The sequence below is a fragment of the Arvicanthis niloticus genome, chromosome 3, assembly GCF_011762505.2.
Source record: "Arvicanthis niloticus isolate mArvNil1 chromosome 3, mArvNil1.pat.X, whole genome shotgun sequence".
NCBI classification, from domain to species: Eukaryota; Metazoa; Chordata; class Mammalia; order Rodentia; family Muridae; genus Arvicanthis; species Arvicanthis niloticus.
The window spans coordinates 51148622-51160426 of record NC_047660.1 but is presented as its reverse complement, the minus strand read 5'-3'; the positions used below and the strand labels follow the sequence as shown (position 1 = coordinate 51160426).

General features: G+C 40.4%; 1 protein-coding gene across 3 annotated transcripts in view; it reads left to right on the top strand.

Moving 5' to 3' along the window:
• Window positions 1-4677, top strand: part of LOC143441685 (uncharacterized) — a 76597-nt gene extending 71920 nt beyond the window's left edge. The window contains exons 5-6 of one of the 3 annotated variants that reach the window (XR_013109293.1): window positions 2343-2494; window positions 3767-4677. The gene's annotated coding sequence lies outside the window, so the exon portion shown is untranslated. The other 2 variants (XR_013109295.1, XR_013109294.1) reach the window with 2 other exon arrangements.
• The last annotated feature ends 7128 nt before the right edge of the window (window positions 4678-11805 follow it).

The following is an 11805-nucleotide window of genomic DNA, read 5'->3' as shown; positions in this document are numbered from 1 at the left end:
TGGTATCAGAACATGTTGATGCCCAGGATCTGAGTGTTTACCAGGTTGACTGAACTCAAAAGAAACCAGTGCTCTCAGCAAAAACAAATCTGAGTGATTATGGCTGACAAACTATAGAATATTCTGTTTGAATTTAGTTAGAATTGGGTAAAAAAAGGGAACAATTAACCTAATTTTACAGATGAGAAAGGAAATGTTCAAAGAGGCTAAGTGGCTTGCCTAAAGCCAAAGACACGCTTAATGTCAGAGAGGGACAGTCAGTGCTAATGTGAAGCCAGGTGCCCCCACTGTTCACAGGGTAGAGAGGAGCAAAAGAAGCAGCAGCCCATGAAAATGCTTCAGTCTGTAAAGTCTGATAAGTTAGCAGGATGGTCAGATTTTAGCAATTTATTCAAGATTTATTGTTGAAGACTGAATTCTTAGTGAATTCTTTCAAGCATAGGAGTTTTACACTAGCAGGGAGAAACAGAGAGACAAAAAGATTCAGAGACAAAGAGAAAGACAGAGAGAGAGAGAGAGAGAGAGAGAGAGAGACAGAGAGAGAGACAGAGAGAAAGACAGAGAGAGAGAGAGAGAGAGAGAGAGACAGAGAGAGAGACAGAGAGAGAGACAGAGAGAGAGAGAGAGAGAGAGAGAGAGAGAGTCACACATAAGATGACTTCTCAGAATTTGGTTACGGATCAGATAATTGTGTTAAAGGACTTAACATAAGTTAATGTGAAACATGAATGTCTATACAGTTGTCAATCTCTCTAAGTATTTGCTTCTGTATTATCTTTTTGTCTGTTACTCTCAAATATTGAAGTGTTTGCTAGGCTATTGCTATGCCAATTATTGGTGATCTCAGTAACTAGGGAATCCTATTTGAGCACAATATGGGAGGAGCAAGAAGAGGCTTAAGCTCAACATTGAGATGCTGATGTAACCAGGCTCAGTAGTATACATCTATAATGCCAGCACCGGAAAAGTAGACACAGGAGGATCTGGAGTTCTGGGTCAGCCTGGGTTCTATAATAAGATCTTGCTGCTGTGGAAGGAAGAGTCTGTTTGCTTTAAAGATGTGGCAGCTGAGTGGGTACTCATTCTCCTGGAATTGGTTCTAATGCTCATGTGCTTATAGGCAGCACTAAGAGGACTAAGGTTTTGTTTGTTTATTTGTTTTCTGATCACATTAAGTAGGGATGGAGAAGTGATGGGCATGGATAGGGGAAGAATCAGAGAGGAGAATGAATGGGGTGAATTTGACCAAAACACATTACATGCATGAACGAAATTCTCAAACAGTAAAAAAATATAAATTAACTAAAATTGGGGAACAAACTAAAAACCAAGCAGACAACATGATAGACAGTCCCCCTTTGTTTCCATTAAAGTTTTAGTTCCAATAGTTAAATATTGTGATAGATATTTAAAACCGCGGCATTCAATCTGACTTTTCTTAATCAGCCGCCATGTTCCCAAATAGCCTAGGCCTGTGGCCAGGAGCGGCTGCAGCCATACCGCTGCTGAGCTCGGGCTGTTTGCTCAGGCTGTCAGAGACACCAGCCCTGCCACCCACGAAATGGCTCTGCCAATCTACTATGCTGTCTCCACAATGCTTGGCTGAGCCCAGACCATCCTGCCATCCACGTGGGCTTGATACAAATGAGACTCTAATGCTTAGATTATCCAAAGGCTTTATATGATTGGTAATGCTCAATGACAAGATGCCCACACAATCAGAGGTGTAACCCAATGCCCAACCTAGATATATCAACTACCTTTGACTGCTAAAGACATGAGCACATCCACTTCCTTGTTCCCCCTTTTTTCATCCCTCTTCCCTAGCTCCTCCTCTTCCTTTTCTGCTTCCTCTCCTTACTCCTCCCACCTTAGCTCCTCCTACAGTTAAATAGTAATAGTTTCAATAGTTAAAATTATTGAGTGCAAAATGTGAGAGTAATAATAGTTAACATTTGTATATTTAAAAATTACTTTTAAGGCTGAGGATGTAGCTCAATAGACAGAGAACGTGCCTAGCATGCACACAGTCCTGGCTTTGATCCTTGGCAAGATAAGTCTTGAAACTCCAAGTTTCAGGGCTTGGGAGGTAAATGGAGGAGGACCAGAAGTTTAAGGTCACTCTCAGCTCTATAGTAAGTGAGAGGCCAGCGTGGACTATGTAAAAATCAGTCTCAGAAAAAGTTAATTGGTAGTTATTACCTGTCTTTGTATTCCAACCATCAAATTGTTTCACAAGTATATTTTGCATGTTCACTGAAGAAAGGCATCCTGTTCATATTTAAAAGAATCTATCATATTCCTTATACTGTCATATGACTCCCATCAAAATATTTTTCTAGGTCACACTTAATGTACCACGTAACTGTCTTATGACCACAGCACATGTAGACTCACTGAGCAGGGAAAGATGAGCTGGTTCCTGAAGGATGAAGGTGTCCATCAGGAATTCTGAAAACCAAGATGCTGAGTGAGAAGAGAAGATACTGAGGAGGTAAGAACACGTATGTGATACATGAGTTCAGTATCACCCTCTCCCTCTTGGAAGATTTTGATGTGATGTGTTAATCATGACAGATACTGTCACAGAAGACTACAGAATTTACATGAAACCCCAGGTCTTTCCATCCAGCTGGTCCAATTTACTGAGTGGGATGCTTGAGTTCAGAGAATCTTAGAGATGAATTCTGAGGCATCAGAGCAGGTATTGGTCCAAGTGGTCCCACCATATGAGGTGCAGGCATCGATTGTGGATTCAGACTTAAGGTTAGGTTCAGTACTATTTGGCTGGATAGCATTGTTGAGCTGTATAATGTCTCTGAGTCTATGTTCTTAATCATATAACTCCAGCAATAATGACATTTGTCACCAGACATGTGTGCTGACAAACTCCAAATAGCCAACTTCCTAGAATTAGAAAGAAAAAAAAAAACTGAGACCGAAATTGTAGCATTCTGGTTTGGTGCTACTACTATGATGTCACTAGGCAGGGAGCTGTAAAAGAGATCCAAACACAAAGAGATGGCCTCACAGGATGATGCAAGCTGGCCCTTTTCTGCCTGTCACAGGGAGTCCTAGGAAGACGGAGTAGAATTTTACTGGTAAAGTGCTTAGTGGAGTGTGTGTCAAACAGCAGGCACTCAGTAATGATTGCAGCTACCTCCTGATGCACCTCCCTTTTCTACAACACTGTGGCATACTCCTGTGAATCGGGTCTGCCATGAGAATTCACTTGCCTTGATTAATGCAAGTGCAGCGTGGCATGTCCTGAGGCACGTACTTAATGCATTCCTTTTGTTTTAGAACCAAAGTCAAAATCGTTTGTCAAAGTCGAGTTGGCTGAATCTGCCCCCCACTCGGATGGCATCAGTTCATTTTTCATCTTCTATATTACAGGGTCAGCCTCCAGGCCTAACTTCATCTGCAGGGTTCCATTAGCTTTTGGCATGAGGCATCCACTCCATGTTCACCAGTCCTCTGATTTCTACAGCCATTGCCTCCTGGACAGGAATGCTTGTGGATAGGTGTTGAGCAGGTCCATGTTCATAATCGAGAGGCAAGTCCCTCACAGCTGAAGCACTGTCTTGTTTGACTGTATCTCAAATCATAGTAAACAGTCTTTTCCATGTTTGCTTAGGAGGAGGCAACATATGATACTCTCATTTTATTTTCTAAACAACTGCTCACTCATAGTAATTAAAAAGCATTTGAGACGTAGTGACTATTCTAAGACAAAATGGAACTTGTTATCTCTTCTTCTCTCCAGGTTATTTGTGTTTAGAAAACCTGCCATTTTCCTATAAGATTCCAAAACAGCAAAATGGATCCCCTCTCTTCTTTCTGAAGGAATGGGTCCAACCCAATCATCTAAAAAATATTATTGACCCAGAATTGGACTTGTCTAAAGAAAATGCAGGGACAAAGAGTGGAGGAGAGACTGAAGAAAAGGCTATCCCTAGACTGCCCTACCTAGGGATCCATCCCATCCCATCTGCAGACACCAAACCTGGACACTATTGCTGATGCCAAGAAGCGCTAGCTGACAGGAGTTGTCTCCTGAGAGGCTCTGCCAGAGCCCAACCAATACAGATGCAGATGCTCACAGCCAACCATTGGACTGAACATGGGGACCCCAATGGAGAAGTTAGGAGGACTGAAGGAGCTGAAGGGGTTTGTAACCCCATAGGAAGCTCAACAATATCAACCAACCAGACCCTCCAGAGCTCCTACCAACTAAACCAACAACCAAAGAGTACACATGGAGGGACTCATGGCTCCAGCTGCATATGTATCAGAGGATTGCCTTATCTGACATCAACAGGAGGAGATGATCTTGGTCCTGTGGAAGCTTGATGCAACAGTGTAGGGTAATGCTAGCGTAGCAAGGAAGGAGTGGGGGGTGAGTGGAGGAGCTCCCTCATAGAAGCAGGGGGTAGGGGTGATGAGATAGGAGGTTTATGAAGGGGAAACTGGGAAGAGGGATAACGTTTGAAACGTAAATAAATAAAATAACCAATTAAAAAAATAAATAAAATAAAATGATCAGACACACCTCTGCTTAGCATGTAAGTTTAATGAATTGTGCATGGATCATTAGAATTATATGTACAATTCTAATTATATATACTGGAAAGGTGGCTCAGCAGTTAAGGGCGGTGTACTGTATGTCTGGAGAATCCAAGTTTGGTTTCAGCACCCAGGAAGGGTATCTCACAATCACCTGTACCTCCATTTTAGGGAGATCTAATACCTGTGGCTTTCATGGGTACTGCACTCAAATATACATGCCACCTACTACACACACACACACAAAATTGAAATAATAAAAAGAAATAGTATAAAAGAATTGTGTATACAGAGGAATGTTTAGCTGAAACTATTTCCTAGACTCTGTAAGATTCTGGGTCATATTTTCCTAAACAAAAAGAACTAGTAGAGGTAACTACCACATGCCATGAGGATAGTAATTCTGCTTGTTTAGGGGAGTTATCGGACAGGTACCTCATGTAGATCTCTTATAGAGTTTTAAGTCTTTCCAAGAAATGAAAGTACATGTTTTGTAAATATCTAGTAGTGGTTTCTTTGAAATTGGCAAACGAAATCATTTACTTTTATTTTGTATGTGGATGAGTGCTTTGCCTGTATGTATGTGAGTGCATCACGTGCAGGCCTAGTGCCAGAGGAAGCCAGAAGAAGAATTCAATACCACTGCATTCAGATGTACACACACTGACCCCACACCAAACACATACACATAATTAAAAATAATAAAAATAAATATTAAACAGGAATTGTGTATACCTAGAAGTGCATCTATGAACAGTTTCAAGCTGTTCTACATGGGTGTTGGGAGCCAAACCTAAGGCCTCTGCAAGAGCAGCAAGTACTTTTAACCACTGGGCCAGCTCTCCAGCACCTTTTTAGGGATTTTTGTGTCATTGGATTGACATATTCACCTGAGTCTTCTTGCCTCAAGGACATGCTCTACACACTCTCTTTGTTGTCTTACTTGTTCCTGTAAGATTTCCTCTTGACTCTGAGGAGGGCACCAAGACTGCAAGCCCAGTAGAATGGCTGCTTACATACTTACTGGGGACAATTTCCCAGGATAGTCTCCTCGCATGGACACCTCTGCTTGGTGACTCAATCTATCAGGCTGCAGTATTGATTATGAGCCTCTTTTCTCAAGGCAGCAGTTTGGGGTTGGTTCCAAGAACAATAATTCGTTATATATTTGTCAGAGGCCTTTCTGGCACAGGGAAAGCAAAGAGTACACAGTTTTATTTCATTCTCCCCATGAGAAATTAATAGAAATAGATTCCATTCTGTCTTGATTTCTATTCCCACAAGCCCGATGATAGTTCATGACTTGTTCAAGGTCACTTGAGAGTGAGAGTGAAAAGCTGACATATTGGGTCATCATCAAAGAAGCAAATCAAATGGTTTGAGAGGACTTTCAAGTTGCTGGCTGATGCCAACTAAAGTAGTATCTGGGAGTCTTTCCCCTGTGTATTCTTGAGGGCTTGTTTCAGCAAAGTACACTCTGTACAGGAGGTAATCTGTTCAGTCGTCAACACTATCAATCTTTAGAACACAGGGTCAGCATTGACTTTCCACTTGGCTCTTCCCACCTGCTGGGCAGGGTAAGCATAACCATGGGCAAATTTCCACCGCTCCTGTTCAGTTTGTGCTTAGCTATGGAGCTTCTTCAGCTCCAGCATGCTGCTGTATAAGAGCCACTCAAGTGTCTTGTGATGTTGACGTATCAGAGCTGAGACCTTCCTGATGAAAACAAGCAAAAACAAGACTTTGACCTTCAATCCACTGCTGGGGAGAGGGAGTAAGATCCCTGCTGGTTATTTTTAGAATGCAGTTTGATTGACAGCCACAACTAACCTTGAGTAAGTTTGGGCATATTGTTGTCAGACAAATTTACGTTCCATTCTACTTTTATGTATATTTAGTATATAAAATACTCTAGTAAGAAGCAACACATGGGAGAAAGCATTTATTTGGCTTGTAATTCAAGGTGAAGTTTGGGTAGAAACGTAAGCAGCTAGGCACAACACAACCACAGTCAAGATCAGAGAGAAATGAATGGATCCTTCCTTGCTTGCTCCCATCTAGCCTTCTCTTGTAGTATATACCTTAAGACACCCCCTGACCCCAAGTAATGGTGTCTCTCACAAAGGGCTAGTTCTTTCATCAAATAAGAATCAAGACAATTTCCCCCACAGACAACCCTACAGGACATTAAGACTTTCTTCCCGAATGGTTCTAGTTTATGCCAAGTTGATAATTAAAACAACCTGCATAAGCCTTCAAGATCATTATGAAGTGCATGGCTTCATCATGATGTCCTGAAAAGGAGATCTTACATGTAAAGTAAACAATGTAAAGTACATAAGTCCTATTTTTTTCAATGATAAATGTCAGTTGTCCAGGCCATGTACAAGATGGGAGGGACAGAATGATCAGCCGTCTCATTGTGTGTCACAGCCTCCCCCTTCTTGAACGACTTGTACACTTTGTTGGATGCTGACATTGCAGAGTTTTCCTTATTGGATCATGGATATTTTTGTATTATTATAAGTATTCTGAACAGTGTAATATTAAAACATTATAACTATTTAGTTATTATATATATTTAATTATAAATATTATATAAATACTCTGAGTACTATAATATTAAAATTCTGTAAGATTTGCCACATATTGAAGTTTCTTGGCAACAGTTTAGTCCTCGGGTGTCTTGACTTTATGATTTGTTAGGTGAGATCAGAGCAACAACATTTCTCACTATGACGTCAAAGCTGGTCTCAGAATCCCACTACACTATGAAGCAAAAAGTTTCCTGTCTATCTGGAGATAACAAAGCATTCCAGATAATCACCTGTTTCTGATTTCTCTAATCTTCAGATGGTTCTTTGTTCTGGCCTTGGCAATGTCAACCGTGCATGTACCTGAAATATCAATTCCCAGCATTCCCCCTTCATAGATCTCTGTCCCTCCCCCCCCCCCCCCCCCACACACACACACAGGGTATCTCTTTCGTTGAGCTAGGACCTGAGTTATCTGGTTGTTTCCTCTCTTCAGATTAACTTCTGCCTCCCAGATTCAGGGTGTCTGGGGGTCTGTGGACCCCTACTGAATCCCCAGTCTCTGCACAGTCAGGGGGTTTGAACTTCTAGTTAACATGTGATAGCAAAGATGAGCTTTACACCCCCACATGATAAAACAGTTTACAGACAAAAAGAACAATGATCCTCAGGAAAACCAGCAGGAGCCTATGGCTGGAGTGTGGCTCCATCCTGCCAAGCACTGTGGGGGAATCCTTTCTGCACCTCTATGTCTCTTTCTTCTGTACTTTCTTTCTGTTTACAGAATTTTCTTCAGCTTTGTTTCCAGAGTAAGCACAATAGCAATAAATTCTTAGTTTTCTTTTAGCTGAGTAATTTTTATTTTCTCTTCATTGTTTAGAATACTTATGGTGATCACAGGGATCCATGCTATCAATTCGTATAGAATTTTAAAATGTTCCAATTCCCTCCTACTAAGTGATTCTGGGTGAAGAGCCTGCTGTCCCAGATCAGTGTCACCCGTATGTGCTGCTTCTTTCAAGATTTCCAACATTTCCCAGAAATTTATTTTTAGAAAGTTCATTGTAATGTATCTTGGCGTGAGTTTCTTTGGGTAAAGTCTTTGAGGTTTCCTCAGTTTCCACACATTTGGAGTAATTTTAACTTTTATTTCTGTGGCTATTTTTTAAGCTTTACATTTCTCCTTTTTTTGGAACTATAATAATGTAGATATTACTAAATCTTTTGTTATTGTTTCTCAAGTCTTTGATACCAATTTCTTTCCTATCTTTTTCTTTCCTTCCATTTCCATAGATGATCTGTCCTGAAACACAGAGATGCTCATTTCTACTGGTGCTATTAGTTCTAACTGATCAGAATATATCTTTTAGGATATAATGTGACATTTCAATACATCTATTCGTTGTGCTATGATCAGATCAAGGTGGCTGAAATATTTACCATTTCATTTAATATTTATCATTAGTTTTAAAGAAACAAAACATTGAAAGTGATCTCTGCTAGGCAGTTTAAAATACACAGAATATTGTCAACCATAGTAATGCTACTGTCCTAAGAGCAACAGAAGTTATTGTTCTAACTGCTCGTTCCTGTGTTATTAACCATCTCCGTTCACTCCCCCTCCTTGCCATATCTGTTCTAGGTTCTTGTAACCGCTATTGTTTCATATGTGTGTGTGTGTATGTGTGTGTGTGTGCATGTGTATTCATGTGTTCATGTAAGTATGTTTGCTTACATGTGTGGGAGACCAGAAGTTGACACCAGATGCCTTTCTATGTTACTTTCCACCAGATTTATTAAGACAGGGCACTTATCTGAACCCGGAGCTCATCTATTCTGTTAGATTGGCTAGCCAGCAAGCCCCAGGAATCTCGGTCTTCATCTCCCAGTGCTGGGATTGCAAGCATGTGTCACGTCACTGTGCCTGAATTTTCATTGGCTGCTGGAGAGAGCTAAACTCAGGTTCTCTTGCTTTCACATCAAGCATTTTACTGACTGAGTCATCTTCCCAGCATCCCTCCTTCTAATTACCATCTTAGCATCCACATATAATGTGGAACATGCATTATTTATTTTCCTGTGCTGGGGATTTTATTTAACATGTTTTCCAATTTCATACATATTACTACCAATGATAGAATTTTATTCATTTTATAAAGAAGTAATATTCCATTATACATAAACACACTACATTTTTTATACATTCATTTGTCAATCAACACATACTTTGAATGCGTGCTTTGTTCCTGTGCTGTAGTAAACATGCGAGTGCAGATGTATTCAACATATTGACTTCATTTCCTTGGCCGTATGCCCTAGAGTGGGATTGCCAGATCATATGGTGATTCTATTTCTGGTCTTTGAAGAGACATCCATACTGTTTTCCATAATGGTTCCTCTAATTCCCCCTCTCACCCACAGCTCCCTTCCTCTGTGCTCGCTAGGAATTCTGACTTTTTGCCTTTGTGATAAAAAACCTTGCTGTGGGGTCAGAGAGACTTCTCATTGCATTTCCTAGTGATGCTGTGCATTTTCCTATGTATTTGTGGCCATCACAACATCTGCTTGGAGAAATGTCTCTTCAGGTCATTTGTAAGAGGAGCTTAGAAGCTCTTGTCAGTCAACTTAGTGGTGACATCTGTTAACTTTCTCTTATCACTCAAGTGTTAATTTTCCCAGCTCTCAGCATTTTCTATTTCCTCAGAAAAAGTGATTCTGCTTAGGTTTCTGCAGATTGCATGGGTGCATTTTAGAGGATGAAGCACCAATGTCACTTGAGTTCTCAGGCACCCTGTGGTTGTAGCATGTCCACCATTTTTATACTTTTGATTCCACCGTGAAGATATGAGTGGAGTCCTGTGCCATAAACAGTTCTCAAACTTGGAATATAGATTCTGGCCCATTGCATTTCTGACTTCAGTAGGCTTGCCATTGTACTGTTAGGTAGGAATCCCTTCTACACCCTCTTTTCTCTTAGATCTTCTCCTGACTCTTTTGGTTGGAGGGCGGTATATTGATAGATGTAGGCATTCAAAATGAAAAGCTGGTCTTTGACAAAAGATTCATAGAGAAGGGTGGTGCTAATCCTCTCAGTGCCCTGACTGGCTTCCACTGGTTCCATCAATAGGAAAAGAAGATGCTTCCAATCACTAAACCTTAATTAGGGTATGGAATTCCCTGTTCATTTTCTGCTGGCACTAACAGCCTTGTGCAGAGGCTGTCAGTCATGACTTTTGGCTACATAGAATCAGTACTGCCACAAAGGTTTTTGCTTTGGGGTTCCTGTGTCTCTTATCCTTTGATTAGAATGTCTTGGGATGGTACCATGTACCTTTCCTTCTATTCTCACTTCTATTCACTTTTCTCTCTTCTTCCACATCCAACTCTTTTTCTTTTTCGTTTGTTAGAAGCCTGAGTTATTTAACCTTTATCTCTTAGAAAGTGTATACCACAGAGAGATGGAAAAAGCAGAGAACTTACTACTGTGTCAACTCTCAAAGCCTAGCCAGTCAGCCTTCCTTGTTCTTTCTTTTATGGCCCAATAGCAAAAGACTATTATGACTTTTGGGGGAATATTTATTTGAATTTATAGGAAAGGGAGCTCTATCAGATTCTTTTAATCTTGATACGTAGGATATAATTTTTCATTTCCCCTACACTTTGCTCAAAATAATGGCCTTGCAGTTCATTTAAAGAAATAGTCTGAGAATAAAATTTGCAATTCAATTCAATAGTTATTCTGTATCCATTGTGTGTGTGAGTGCCAGGCCCTGCAGGTTACTAGAATTTTAAAATTTACAGAAAACCCAGTTCATGATGTATTCAGGGATGTGGATTTTGGTGATAATTAACCTGGGTCACTGAGCTCAGGCTTCTTTGAGGATTATTTAAAAGCGTGAAAAAAAAAAATCGATGTGAGGGCAGGTAACAATGCCTGATCAGGGAAGCAGGGGCTGAGAGACTACTCTACAATGGAGATGAAATGATGTAGCTGTGGCAGAAGTAGGTGGGGGAATTTGTCTGATTGTGTAATAAGGGCACAGCAGTTCAGGCATGAGAAAAATGGAATATAAGAGAGATTATAGTGTAGAAATAGACAAGGAGCCTAATTTTTCAAATATAAAGCTTATGTGGACTTAGATCTGGTCTGGAGAGTGTGTAACAGCTTGCTCAGGGCTGTTTTTCTGTCATGTTACAAATTTAGGAATTACATAGCAGGAAATGAAGCCCCCGAAAGGCTCCTAAGTGAAAACTTCGAATCCCAGTGTCAGTTTCATAAAGGTTCTGACACAGCAGGGTGTAAATATGAATATTGAGATATGAGGCAGAAAGAATGGAGACAGGAGGTTAATTAAAGGTGATGTCAAATAGATGTTATTTCTATGGATGACACGAATTTAAATACTGTGTAAAAATATTCAGTTATCCTTCCCTACTTCTTTGTTAACCCCAGCTTGACTTTCTCTTTTAAAAAGGCACTGTAATTTAGTGTGTGTTATTACAGAATTTCTCCTGAGTATAGACGCACACACACATAACCATGGGGTCTTTCAGAGGTGTTTTTTCTTATTCACGTATTTTTTTCCAGTTTTGGTTTCTGGACTCCAGGCACTTATAAAGCCTTAGTTCATGATGACAGTTGACTTTGGTCTGTATAATGACCAAAGCTCTCCATACCTTGTAATCTCTCCCCACTGTCTCTTCA